General features: G+C 50.4%; 7 non-coding genes across 7 annotated transcripts; all 7 read right to left on the reverse strand.

Moving 5' to 3' along the window:
• Positions 1–596: 596 nt before the first annotated feature.
• Trnal-uaa (transfer RNA leucine (anticodon UAA)) lies at positions 597–680 on the reverse strand. Its single transcript has one exon. It is a non-coding gene; the product is annotated as a tRNA-Leu (tRNA).
• A 1766-nt stretch (positions 681–2446) lies between these two features.
• On the reverse strand, positions 2447–2530 carry Trnal-uaa (transfer RNA leucine (anticodon UAA)). The gene has a single exon. It is a non-coding gene; the product is annotated as a tRNA-Leu (tRNA).
• Positions 2531–4296: 1766 nt separating this feature from the next.
• Positions 4297–4380, reverse strand: Trnal-uaa (transfer RNA leucine (anticodon UAA)). Its single transcript has one exon. It is a non-coding gene; the product is annotated as a tRNA-Leu (tRNA).
• Positions 4381–6146: 1766 nt separating this feature from the next.
• Trnal-uaa (transfer RNA leucine (anticodon UAA)) lies at positions 6147–6230 on the reverse strand. The gene has a single exon. It is a non-coding gene; the product is annotated as a tRNA-Leu (tRNA).
• Positions 6231–7996: 1766 nt separating this feature from the next.
• Trnal-uaa (transfer RNA leucine (anticodon UAA)) lies at positions 7997–8080 on the reverse strand. Its single transcript has one exon. It is a non-coding gene; the product is annotated as a tRNA-Leu (tRNA).
• A 1766-nt stretch (positions 8081–9846) lies between these two features.
• Trnal-uaa (transfer RNA leucine (anticodon UAA)) lies at positions 9847–9930 on the reverse strand. Its single transcript has one exon. It is a non-coding gene; the product is annotated as a tRNA-Leu (tRNA).
• Positions 9931–11696: 1766 nt separating this feature from the next.
• Trnal-uaa (transfer RNA leucine (anticodon UAA)) lies at positions 11697–11780 on the reverse strand. Its single transcript has one exon. It is a non-coding gene; the product is annotated as a tRNA-Leu (tRNA).
• Between the last annotated feature and the right edge of the window lie 477 nt (positions 11781–12257).

A 12257-nucleotide genomic window follows, 5' to 3' on the forward strand; every position in this document is an offset into this window, starting at 1 on the left:
ACCTGAGTACTAACCACGCCCAACGCTGTCGAATTTCGGTGATCGGGCATGGACCCGTGTCTTTGGCGTGGCATACAAGTTGGCGAGAACGTCGCCAGACGGGCGGACGCCTTAGTCCTTGTACAGATCACTTGGGATTTGCCTTTTAGGGAAACAAAATGGAATAGCCCTTGGTGGGATCGAACCCACAGCCCCCTCGTTATTAGCATAATAACACTCTAACTTGGTGAGCTTATTGCCCGCGCAATACGGCCGCTTCAGGACTCCACTACCCCAACCGCCGTTTCATCTATCTTTATTAAGGCCCTGCCATTCATTGAAACACGTACGTGTCACTGTTGACTCATTTTCGCCTGTCGCTTCGAGCCCAGAGCCACAACACAACGACCACGGAAACGTCCGTGAGAAGAGCTAAAACTCGACACAGGAAAAGTATGTTCCGCTATTTCTTTTTGACTGCTCAGCCTATGGGACGTGAGAAGCCAGCACTGCTGCCACTGTCTTCCCTAGCAAAACCTCCATGGCGTGTTTCTGCGTAATTTACTTGTTCTACAACATGAATGGAGTAGGTTAGTTTCTGAATGATTAAAATGCATTGTCAGATGTGGGGTTCGAACCCACGCTCCCTTTCGGGAACCAGAGCTTAAATCTGGCGCCTTAGACCGCTCGGCCAATCTGACGTGTGAGACAACAGTCCCAGTGACTTCCGTCTCTAGCATTATCTCAAGAACCTGACTGCGAAATCTGTTTCTTTTTTCGGTAGGACGGAATTATGTCAGTCTTACAATATTTAAGGCGCAATGTCAGATGTGGCGTAGGAAACGCATCCCGCGCTCTTCCGTCGTATCCAGTTTGAACTGTAACTAGCACAACTGTATTTAGTAATAGGATAATTTCCACATTGACGCAAAAGAAAGCAGATATTAGCAAACGGCATCTAAGGCCGTTTCCTAGCAACAGCCACGCTGTGCATTACGTACTCGTGGGAAGCCAACGAAATACTTCGTGTGAGGATCGAACTGTCGACCTTCACTTTACAATACTTAGGCACTGCCCCGGCGGTACCGACGCATACGTACTGAAACGTCTTTGGATCGTCAGTGAGTACTTCATATTAGAAATTTCGTGTTGGCCCTGATGTGCATTAAAGGGCGGATTTCTTCAGTGGAAGTCAGTTCTGCGCCTAGTCACAGTATATCGCCCTAGCAGCACCAGGAAAACGGGTTCAGATGTGCTCGCCTTCCACTCGGCGTTGAGCGCCTACAGCGAGATAGCCTTCGTCCTCTGGCGCCAGGAGGGAAGGCGACACATCACGGCGCAAACAGCTTGTAGGGGAAGACAGTGGTGGTGTGTCGGTCAGCGTGGTTGCTTCCCAAGTAGCTGATCCGGGTTCGAAACCCGGACACCACACGGAAGTTGTCTCCTTTACTCAGGAGAGTGTGTTCAACGCTACTTGATCTTCGAATTTCCGAACAGTTGTGGTACGAATGGTTTTCCTCCACCCCTCGTCTCGCTCCGCGAAGGCTAGTGCGGATTACGATTCACAGCATCGTGTGTCCTCATGTGTCGACTTGTCTCGACTTTGCTCGGCTGACGCGAAAGCTGACGCTTGCAAATGGCCGTATATGTAGAGGACTGGCGCTAGAAACGACTGGGAGACGCCAAATCGACAAACACACAACGGACTCTTTCATTTGACAGTGGCCGCAGGTTCGCCCCTGTGCGTACCGAGAAGCAAGAGAGGTGTCAGCGTGCTGGACCGCAGGATTTCCGCGCAGCAGACTCAAAAACTAAGGAAAAAGGCAAAACTGAAGAAATCAATAGCTCGCGGACTTCCTAGCTGGTCACCCACCTGAGTACTAACCACGCCCAACGCTGTCGAATTTCGGTGATCGGGCATGGACCCGTGTCTTTGGCGTGGCATACAAGTTGGCGAGAACGTCGCCAGACGGGCGGACGCCTTAGTCCTTGTACAGATCACTTGGGATTTGCCTTTTAGGGAAACAAAATGGAATAGCCCTTGGTGGGATCGAACCCACAGCCCCCTCGTTATTAGCATAATAACACTCTAACTTGGTGAGCTTATTGCCCGCGCAATACGGCCGCTTCAGGACTCCACTACCCCAACCGCCGTTTCATCTATCTTTATTAAGGCCCTGCCATTCATTGAAACACGTACGTGTCACTGTTGACTCATTTTCGCCTGTCGCTTCGAGCCCAGAGCCACAACACAACGACCACGGAAACGTCCGTGAGAAGAGCTAAAACTCGACACAGGAAAAGTATGTTCCGCTATTTCTTTTTGACTGCTCAGCCTATGGGACGTGAGAAGCCAGCACTGCTGCCACTGTCTTCCCTAGCAAAACCTCCATGGCGTGTTTCTGCGTAATTTACTTGTTCTACAACATGAATGGAGTAGGTTAGTTTCTGAATGATTAAAATGCATTGTCAGATGTGGGGTTCGAACCCACGCTCCCTTTCGGGAACCAGAGCTTAAATCTGGCGCCTTAGACCGCTCGGCCAATCTGACGTGTGAGACAACAGCCCCAGTGACTTCCGTCTCTAGCATTATCTCAAGAACCTGACTGCGAAATCTGTTTCTTTTTTCGGTAGGACGGAATTATGTCAGTCTTACAATATTTAAGGCGCAATGTCAGATGTGGCGTAGGAAACGCATCCCGCGCTCTTCCGTCGTATCCAGTTTGAACTGTAACTAGCACAACTGTATTTAGTAATAGGATAATTTCCACATTGACGCAAAAGAAAGCAGATATTAGCAAACGGCATCTAAGGCCGTTTCCTAGCAACAGCCACGCTGTGCATTACGTACTCGTGGGAAGCCAACGAAATACTTCGTGTGAGGATCGAACTGTCGACCTTCACTTTACAATACTTAGGCACTGCCCCGGCGGTACCGACGCATACGTACTGAAACGTCTTTGGATCGTCAGTGAGTACTTCATATTAGAAATTTCGTGTTGGCCCTGATGTGCATTAAAGGGCGGATTTCTTCAGTGGAAGTCAGTTCTGCGCCTAGTCACAGTATATCGCCCTAGCAGCACCAGGAAAACGGGTTCAGATGTGCTCGCCTTCCACTCGGCGTTGAGCGCCTACAGCGAGATAGCCTTCGTCCTCTGGCGCCAGGAGGGAAGGCGACACATCACGGCGCAAACAGCTTGTAGGGGAAGGCAGTGGTGGTGTGTCGGTCAGCGTGGTTGCTTCCCAAGTAGCTGATCCGGGTTCGAAACCCGGACACCACACGGAAGTTGTCTCCTTTACTCAGGAGAGTGTGTTCAACGCTACTTGATCTTCGAATTTCCGAACAGTTGTGGTACGAATGGTTTTCCTCCACCCCTCGTCTCGCTCCGCGAAGGCTAGTGCGGATTACGATTCACAGCATCGTGTGTCCTCATGTGTCGACTTGTCTCGACTTTGCTCGGCTGACGCGGAAGCTGACGCTTGCAAATGGCCGTATATGTAGAGGACTGGCGCTAGAAACGACTGGGAGACGCCAAATCGACAAACACACAACGGACTCTTTCATTTGACAGTGGCCGCAGGTTCGCCCCTGTGCGTACCGAGAAGCAAGAGAGGTGTCAGCGTGCTGGACCGCAGGATTTCCGCGCAGCAGACTCAAAAACTAAGGAAAAAGGCAAAACTGAAGAAACCAATAGCTCGCGGACTTCCTAGGTGGTCACCCACCTGAGTACTAACCACGCCCAACGCTGTCGAATTTCGGTGATCGGGCATGGACCCGTGTCTTTGGCGTGGCATACAAGTTGGCGAGAACGTCGCCAGACGGGCGGACGCCTTAGTCCTTGTACAGATCACTTGGGATTTGCCTTTTAGGGAAACAAAATGGAATAGCACTTGGTGGGATCGAACCCACAGCCCCCTCGTTATTAGCATAATAACACTCTAACTTGGTGAGCTTATTGCCCGCGCAATACGGCCGCTTCAGGACTCCACTACCCCAACCGCCGTTTCATCTATCTTTATTAAGGCCCTGCCATTCATTGAAACACGTACGTGTCACTGTTGACTCATTTTCGCCTGTCGCTTCGAGCCCAGAGCCACAACACAACGACCACGGAAACGTCCGTGAGAAGAGCTAAAACTCGACACAGGAAAAGTATGTTCCGCTATTTCTTTTTGACTGCTCAGCCTATGGGACGTGAGAAGCCAGCACTGCTGCCACTGTCTTCCCTAGCAAAACCTCCATGGCGTGTTTCTGCGTAATTTACTTGTTCTACAACATGAATGGAGTAGGTTAGTTTCTGAATGATTAAAATGCATTGTCAGATGTGGGGTTCGAACCCACGCTCCCTTTCGGGTACCAGAGCTTAAATCTGGCGCCTTAGACCGCTCGGCCAATCTGACGTGTGAGACAACAGTCCCAGTGACTTCCGTCTCTAGCATTATCTCAAGAACCTGACTGCGAAATCTGTTTCTTTTTTCGGTAGGACGGAATTATGTCAGTCTTACAATATTTAAGGCGCAATGTCAGATGTGGCGTAGGAAACGCATCCCGCGCTCTTCCGTCGTATCCAGTTTGAACTGTAACTAGCACAACTGTATTTAGTAATAGGATAATTTCCACATTGACGCAAAAGAAAGCAGATATTAGCAAACGGCATCTAAGGCCGTTTCCTAGCAACAGCCACGCTGTGCATTACGTACTCGTGGGAAGCCAACGAAATACTTCGTGTGAGGATCGAACTGTCGACCTTCACTTTACAATACTTAGGCACTGCCCCGGCGGTACCGACGCATACGTACTGAAACGTCTTTGGATCGTCAGTGAGTACTTCATATTAGAAATTTCGTGTTGGCCCTGATGTGCATTAAAGGGCGGATTTCTTCAGTGGAAGTCAGTTCTGCGCCTAGTCACAGTATATCGCCCTAGCAGCACCAGGAAAACGGGTTCAGATGTGCTCGCCTTCCACTCGGCGTTGAGCGCCTACAGCGAGATAGCCTTCGTCCTCTGGCGCCAGGAGGGAAGGCGACACATCACGGCGCAAACAGCTTGTAGGGGAAGGCAGTGGTGGTGTGTCGGTCAGCGTGGTTGCTTCCCAAGTAGCTGATCCGGGTTCGAAACCCGGACACCACACGGAAGTTGTCTCCTTTACTCAGGAGAGTGTGTTCAACGCTACTTGATCTTCGAATTTCCGAACAGTTGTGGTACGAATGGTTTTCCTCCACCCCTCGTCTCGCTCCGCGAAGGCTAGTGCGGATTACGATTCACAGCATCGTGTGTCCTCATGTGTCGACTTGTCTCGACTTTGCTCGGCTGACGCGAAAGCTGACGCTTGCAAATGGCCGTATATGTAGAGGACTGGCGCTAGAAACGACTGGGAGACGCCAAATCGACAAACACACAACGGACTCTTTCATTTGACAGTGGCCGCAGGTTCGCCCCTGTGCGTACCGAGAAGCAAGAGAGGTGTCAGCGTGCTGGACCGCAGGATTTCCGCGCAGCAGACTCAAAAACTAAGGAAAAAGGCAAAACTGAAGAAACCAATAGCTCGCGGACTTCCTAGGTGGTCACCCACCTGAGTACTAACCACGCCCAACGCTGTCGAATTTCGGTGATCGGGCATGGACCCGTGTCTTTGGCGTGGCATACAAGTTGGCGAGAACGTCGCCAGACGGGCGGACGCCTTAGTCCTTGTACAGATCACTTGGGATTTGCCTTTTAGGGAAACAAAATGGAATAGCCCTTGGTGGGATCGAACCCACAGCCCCCTCGTTATTAGCATAATAACACTCTAACTTGGTGAGCTTATTGCCCGCGCAATACGGCCGCTTCAGGACTCCACTACCCCAACCGCCGTTTCATCTATCTTTATTAAGGCCCTGCCATTCATTGAAACACGTACGTGTCACTGTTGACTCATTTTCGCCTGTCGCTTCGAGCCCAGAGCCACAACACAACGACCACGGAAACGTCCGTGAGAAGAGCTAAAACTCGACACAGGAAAAGTATGTTCCGCTATTTCTTTTTGACTGCTCAGCCTATGGGACGTGAGAAGCCAGCACTGCTGCCACTGTCTTCCCTAGCAAAACCTCCATGGCGTGTTTCTGCGTAATTTACTTGTTCTACAACATGAATGGAGTAGGTTAGTTTCTGAATGATTAAAATGCATTGTCAGATGTGGGGTTCGAACCCACGCTCCCTTTCGGGAACCAGAGCTTAAATCTGGCGCCTTAGACCGCTCGGCCAATCTGACATGTGAGACAACCGCCCCAGTGACTTCCGTCTCTAGCATTATCTCAAGAACCTGACTGCGAAATCTGTTTCTTTTTTCGGTAGGACGGAATTATGTCAGTCTTACAATATTTAAGGCGCAATGTCAGATGTGGCGTAGGAAACGCATCCCGCGCTCTTCCGTCGTATCCAGTTTGAACTGTAACTAGCACAACTGTATTTAGTAATAGGATAATTTCCACATTGACGCAAAAGAAAGCAGATATTAGCAAACGGCATCTAAGGCCGTTTCCTAGCAACAGCCACGCTGTGCATTACGTACTCGTGGGAAGCCAACGAAATACTTCGTGTGAGGATCGAACTGTCGACCTTCACTTTACAATACTTAGGCACTGCCCCGGCGGTACCGACGCATACGTACTGAAACGTCTTTGGATCGTCAGTGAGTACTTCATATTAGAAATTTCGTGTTGGCCCTGATGTGCATTAAAGGGCGGATTTCTTCAGTGGAAGTCAGTTCTGCGCCTAGTCACAGTATATCGCCCTAGCAGCACCAGGAAAACGGGTTCAGATGTGCTCGCCTTCCACTCGGCGTTGAGCGCCTACAGCGAGATAGCCTTCGTCCTCTGGCGCCAGGAGGGAAGGCGACACATCACGGCGCAAACAGCTTGTAGGGGAAGACAGTGGTGGTGTGTCGGTCAGCGTGGTTGCTTCCCAAGTAGCTGATCCGGGTTCGAAACCCGGACACCACACGGAAGTTGTCTCCTTTACTCAGGAGAGTGTGTTCAACGCTACTTGATCTTCGAATTTCCGAACAGTTGTGGTACGAATGGTTTTCCTCCACCCCTCGTCTCGCTCCGCGAAGGCTAGTGCGGATTACGATTCACAGCATCGTGTGTCCTCATGTGTCGACTTGTCTCGACTTTGCTCGGCTGACGCGAAAGCTGACGCTTGCAAATGGCCGTATATGTAGAGGACTGGCGCTAGAAACGACTGGGAGACGCCAAATCGACAAACACACAACGGACTCTTTCATTTGACAGTGGCCGCAGGTTCGCCCCTGTGCGTACCGAGAAGCAAGAGAGGTGTCAGCGTGCTGGACCGCAGGATTTCCGCGCAGCAGACTCAAAAACTAAGGAAAAAGGCAAAACTGAAGAAATCAATAGCTCGCGGACTTCCTAGCTGGTCACCCACCTGAGTACTAACCACGCCCAACGCTGTCGAATTTCGGTGATCGGGCATGGACCCGTGTCTTTGGCGTGGCATACAAGTTGGCGAGAACGTCGCCAGACGGGCGGACGCCTTAGTCCTTGTACAGATCACTTGGGATTTGCCTTTTAGGGAAACAAAATGGAATAGCCCTTGGTGGGATCGAACCCACAGCCCCCTCGTTATTAGCATAATAACACTCTAACTTGGTGAGCTTATTGCCCGCGCAATACGGCCGCTTCAGGACTCCACTACCCCAACCGCCGTTTCATCTATCTTTATTAAGGCCCTGCCATTCATTGAAACACGTACGTGTCACTGTTGACTCATTTTCGCCTGTCGCTTCGAGCCCAGAGCCACAACACAACGACCACGGAAACGTCCGTGAGAAGAGCTAAAACTCGACACAGGAAAAGTATGTTCCGCTATTTCTTTTTGACTGCTCAGCCTATGGGACGTGAGAAGCCAGCACTGCTGCCACTGTCTTCCCTAGCAAAACCTCCATGGCGTGTTTCTGCGTAATTTACTTGTTCTACAACATGAATGGAGTAGGTTAGTTTCTGAATGATTAAAATGCATTGTCAGATGTGGGGTTCGAACCCACGCTCCCTTTCGGGAACCAGAGCTTAAATCTGGCGCCTTAGACCGCTCGGCCAATCTGACGTGTGAGACAACAGCCCCAGTGACTTCCGTCTCTAGCATTATCTCAAGAACCTGACTGCGAAATCTGTTTCTTTTTTCGGTAGGACGGAATTATGTCAGTCTTACAATATTTAAGGCGCAATGTCAGATGTGGCGTAGGAAACGCATCCCGCGCTCTTCCGTCGTATCCAGTTTGAACTGTAACTAGCACAACTGTATTTAGTAATAGGATAATTTCCACATTGACGCAAAAGAAAGCAGATATTAGCAAACGGCATCTAAGGCCGTTTCCTAGCAACAGCCACGCTGTGCATTACGTACTCGTGGGAAGCCAACGAAATACTTCGTGTGAGGATCGAACTGTCGACCTTCACTTTACAATACTTAGGCACTGCCCCGGCGGTACCGACGCATACGTACTGAAACGTCTTTGGATCGTCAGTGAGTACTTCATATTAGAAATTTCGTGTTGGCCCTGATGTGCATTAAAGGGCGGATTTCTTCAGTGGAAGTCAGTTCTGCGCCTAGTCACAGTATATCGCCCTAGCAGCACCAGGAAAACGGGTTCAGATGTGCTCGCCTTCCACTCGGCGTTGAGCGCCTACAGCGAGATAGCCTTCGTCCTCTGGCGCCAGGAGGGAAGGCGACACATCACGGCGCAAACAGCTTGTAGGGGAAGGCAGTGGTGGTGTGTCGGTCAGCGTGGTTGCTTCCCAAGTAGCTGATCCGGGTTCGAAACCCGGACACCACACGGAAGTTGTCTCCTTTACTCAGGAGAGTGTGTTCAACGCTACTTGATCTTCGAATTTCCGAACAGTTGTGGTACGAATGGTTTTCCTCCACCCCTCGTCTCGCTCCGCGAAGGCTAGTGCGGATTACGATTCACAGCATCGTGTGTCCTCATGTGTCGACTTGTCTCGACTTTGCTCGGCTGACGCGGAAGCTGACGCTTGCAAATGGCCGTATATGTAGAGGACTGGCGCTAGAAACGACTGGGAGACGCCAAATCGACAAACACACAACGGACTCTTTCATTTGACAGTGGCCGCAGGTTCGCCCCTGTGCGTACCGAGAAGCAAGAGAGGTGTCAGCGTGCTGGACCGCAGGATTTCCGCGCAGCAGACTCAAAAACTAAGGAAAAAGGCAAAACTGAAGAAACCAATAGCTCGCGGACTTCCTAGGTGGTCACCCACCTGAGTACTAACCACGCCCAACGCTGTCGAATTTCGGTGATCGGGCATGGACCCGTGTCTTTGGCGTGGCATACAAGTTGGCGAGAACGTCGCCAGACGGGCGGACGCCTTAGTCCTTGTACAGATCACTTGGGATTTGCCTTTTAGGGAAACAAAATGGAATAGCACTTGGTGGGATCGAACCCACAGCCCCCTCGTTATTAGCATAATAACACTCTAACTTGGTGAGCTTATTGCCCGCGCAATACGGCCGCTTCAGGACTCCACTACCCCAACCGCCGTTTCATCTATCTTTATTAAGGCCCTGCCATTCATTGAAACACGTACGTGTCACTGTTGACTCATTTTCGCCTGTCGCTTCGAGCCCAGAGCCACAACACAACGACCACGGAAACGTCCGTGAGAAGAGCTAAAACTCGACACAGGAAAAGTATGTTCCGCTATTTCTTTTTGACTGCTCAGCCTATGGGACGTGAGAAGCCAGCACTGCTGCCACTGTCTTCCCTAGCAAAACCTCCATGGCGTGTTTCTGCGTAATTTACTTGTTCTACAACATGAATGGAGTAGGTTAGTTTCTGAATGATTAAAATGCATTGTCAGATGTGGGGTTCGAACCCACGCTCCCTTTCGGGTACCAGAGCTTAAATCTGGCGCCTTAGACCGCTCGGCCAATCTGACGTGTGAGACAACAGTCCCAGTGACTTCCGTCTCTAGCATTATCTCAAGAACCTGACTGCGAAATCTGTTTCTTTTTTCGGTAGGACGGAATTATGTCAGTCTTACAATATTTAAGGCGCAATGTCAGATGTGGCGTAGGAAACGCATCCCGCGCTCTTCCGTCGTATCCAGTTTGAACTGTAACTAGCACAACTGTATTTAGTAATAGGATAATTTCCACATTGACGCAAAAGAAAGCAGATATTAGCAAACGGCATCTAAGGCCGTTTCCTAGCAACAGCCACGCTGTGCATTACGTACTCGTGGGAAGCCAACGAAATACTTCGTGTGAGGATCGAACTGTCGACCTTCACTTTACAATACTTAGGCACTGCCCCGGCGGTACCGACGCATACGTACTGAAACGTCTTTGGATCGTCAGTGAGTACTTCATATTAGAAATTTCGTGTTGGCCCTGATGTGCATTAAAGGGCGGATTTCTTCAGTGGAAGTCAGTTCTGCGCCTAGTCACAGTATATCGCCCTAGCAGCACCAGGAAAACGGGTTCAGATGTGCTCGCCTTCCACTCGGCGTTGAGCGCCTACAGCGAGATAGCCTTCGTCCTCTGGCGCCAGGAGGGAAGGCGACACATCACGGCGCAAACAGCTTGTAGGGGAAGGCAGTGGTGGTGTGTCGGTCAGCGTGGTTGCTTCCCAAGTAGCTGATCCGGGTTCGAAACCCGGACACCACACGGAAGTTGTCTCCTTTACTCAGGAGAGTGTGTTCAACGCTACTTGATCTTCGAATTTCCGAACAGTTGTGGTACGAATGGTTTTCCTCCACCCCTCGTCTCGCTCCGCGAAGGCTAGTGCGGATTACGATTCACAGCATCGTGTGTCCTCATGTGTCGACTTGTCTCGACTTTGCTCGGCTGACGCGAAAGCTGACGCTTGCAAATGGCCGTATATGTAGAGGACTGGCGCTAGAAACGACTGGGAGACGCCAAATCGACAAACACACAACGGACTCTTTCATTTGACAGTGGCCGCAGGTTCGCCCCTGTGCGTACCGAGAAGCAAGAGAGGTGTCAGCGTGCTGGACCGCAGGATTTCCGCGCAGCAGACTCAAAAACTAAGGAAAAAGGCAAAACTGAAGAAACCAATAGCTCGCGGACTTCCTAGGTGGTCACCCACCTGAGTACTAACCACGCCCAACGCTGTCGAATTTCGGTGATCGGGCATGGACCCGTGTCTTTGGCGTGGCATACAAGTTGGCGAGAACGTCGCCAGACGGGCGGACGCCTTAGTCCTTGTACAGATCACTTGGGATTTGCCTTTTAGGGAAACAAAATGGAATAGCCCTTGGTGGGATCGAACCCACAGCCCCCTCGTTATTAGCATAATAACACTCTAACTTGGTGAGCTTATTGCCCGCGCAATACGGCCGCTTCAGGACTCCACTACCCCAACCGCCGTTTCATCTATCTTTATTAAGGCCCTGCCATTCATTGAAACACGTACGTGTCACTGTTGACTCATTTTCGCCTGTCGCTTCGAGCCCAGAGCCACAACACAACGACCACGGAAACGTCCGTGAGAAGAGCTAAAACTCGACACAGGAAAAGTATGTTCCGCTATTTCTTTTTGACTGCTCAGCCTATGGGACGTGAGAAGCCAGCACTGCTGCCACTGTCTTCCCTAGCAAAACCTCCATGGCGTGTTTCTGCGTAATTTACTTGTTCTACAACATGAATGGAGTAGGTTAGTTTCTGAATGATTAAAATGCATTGTCAGATGTGGGGTTCGAACCCACGCTCCCTTTCGGGAACCAGAGCTTAAATCTGGCGCCTTAGACCGCTCGGCCAATCTGACATGTGAGACAACCGCCCCAGTGACTTCCGTCTCTAGCATTATCTCAAGAACCTGACTGCGAAATCTGTTTCTTTTTTCGGTAGGACGGAATTATGTCAGTCTTACAATATTTAAGGCGCAATGTCAGATGTGGCGTAGGAAACGCATCCCGCGCTCTTCCGTCGTATCCAGTTTGAACTGTAACTAGCACAACTGTATTTAGTAATAGGATAATTTCCACATTGACGCAAAAGAAAGCAGATATTAGCAAACGGCATCTAAGGCCGTTTCCTAGCAACAGCCACGCTGTGCATTACGTACTCGTGGGAAGCCAACGAAATACTTCGTGTGAGGATCGAACTGTCGACCTTCACTTTACAATACTTAGGCACTGCCCCGGCGGTACCGACGCATACGTACTGAAACGTCTTTGGATCGTCAGTGAGTACTTCATATTAGAAATTTCGTGTTGGCCCTGATGTGCATTAAAGGGCGGAT

Source organism: Schistocerca gregaria, chromosome 7 (genome assembly GCF_023897955.1).
Source record: "Schistocerca gregaria isolate iqSchGreg1 chromosome 7, iqSchGreg1.2, whole genome shotgun sequence".
Lineage (NCBI taxonomy): Eukaryota > Metazoa > Arthropoda > Insecta > Orthoptera > Acrididae > Schistocerca > Schistocerca gregaria.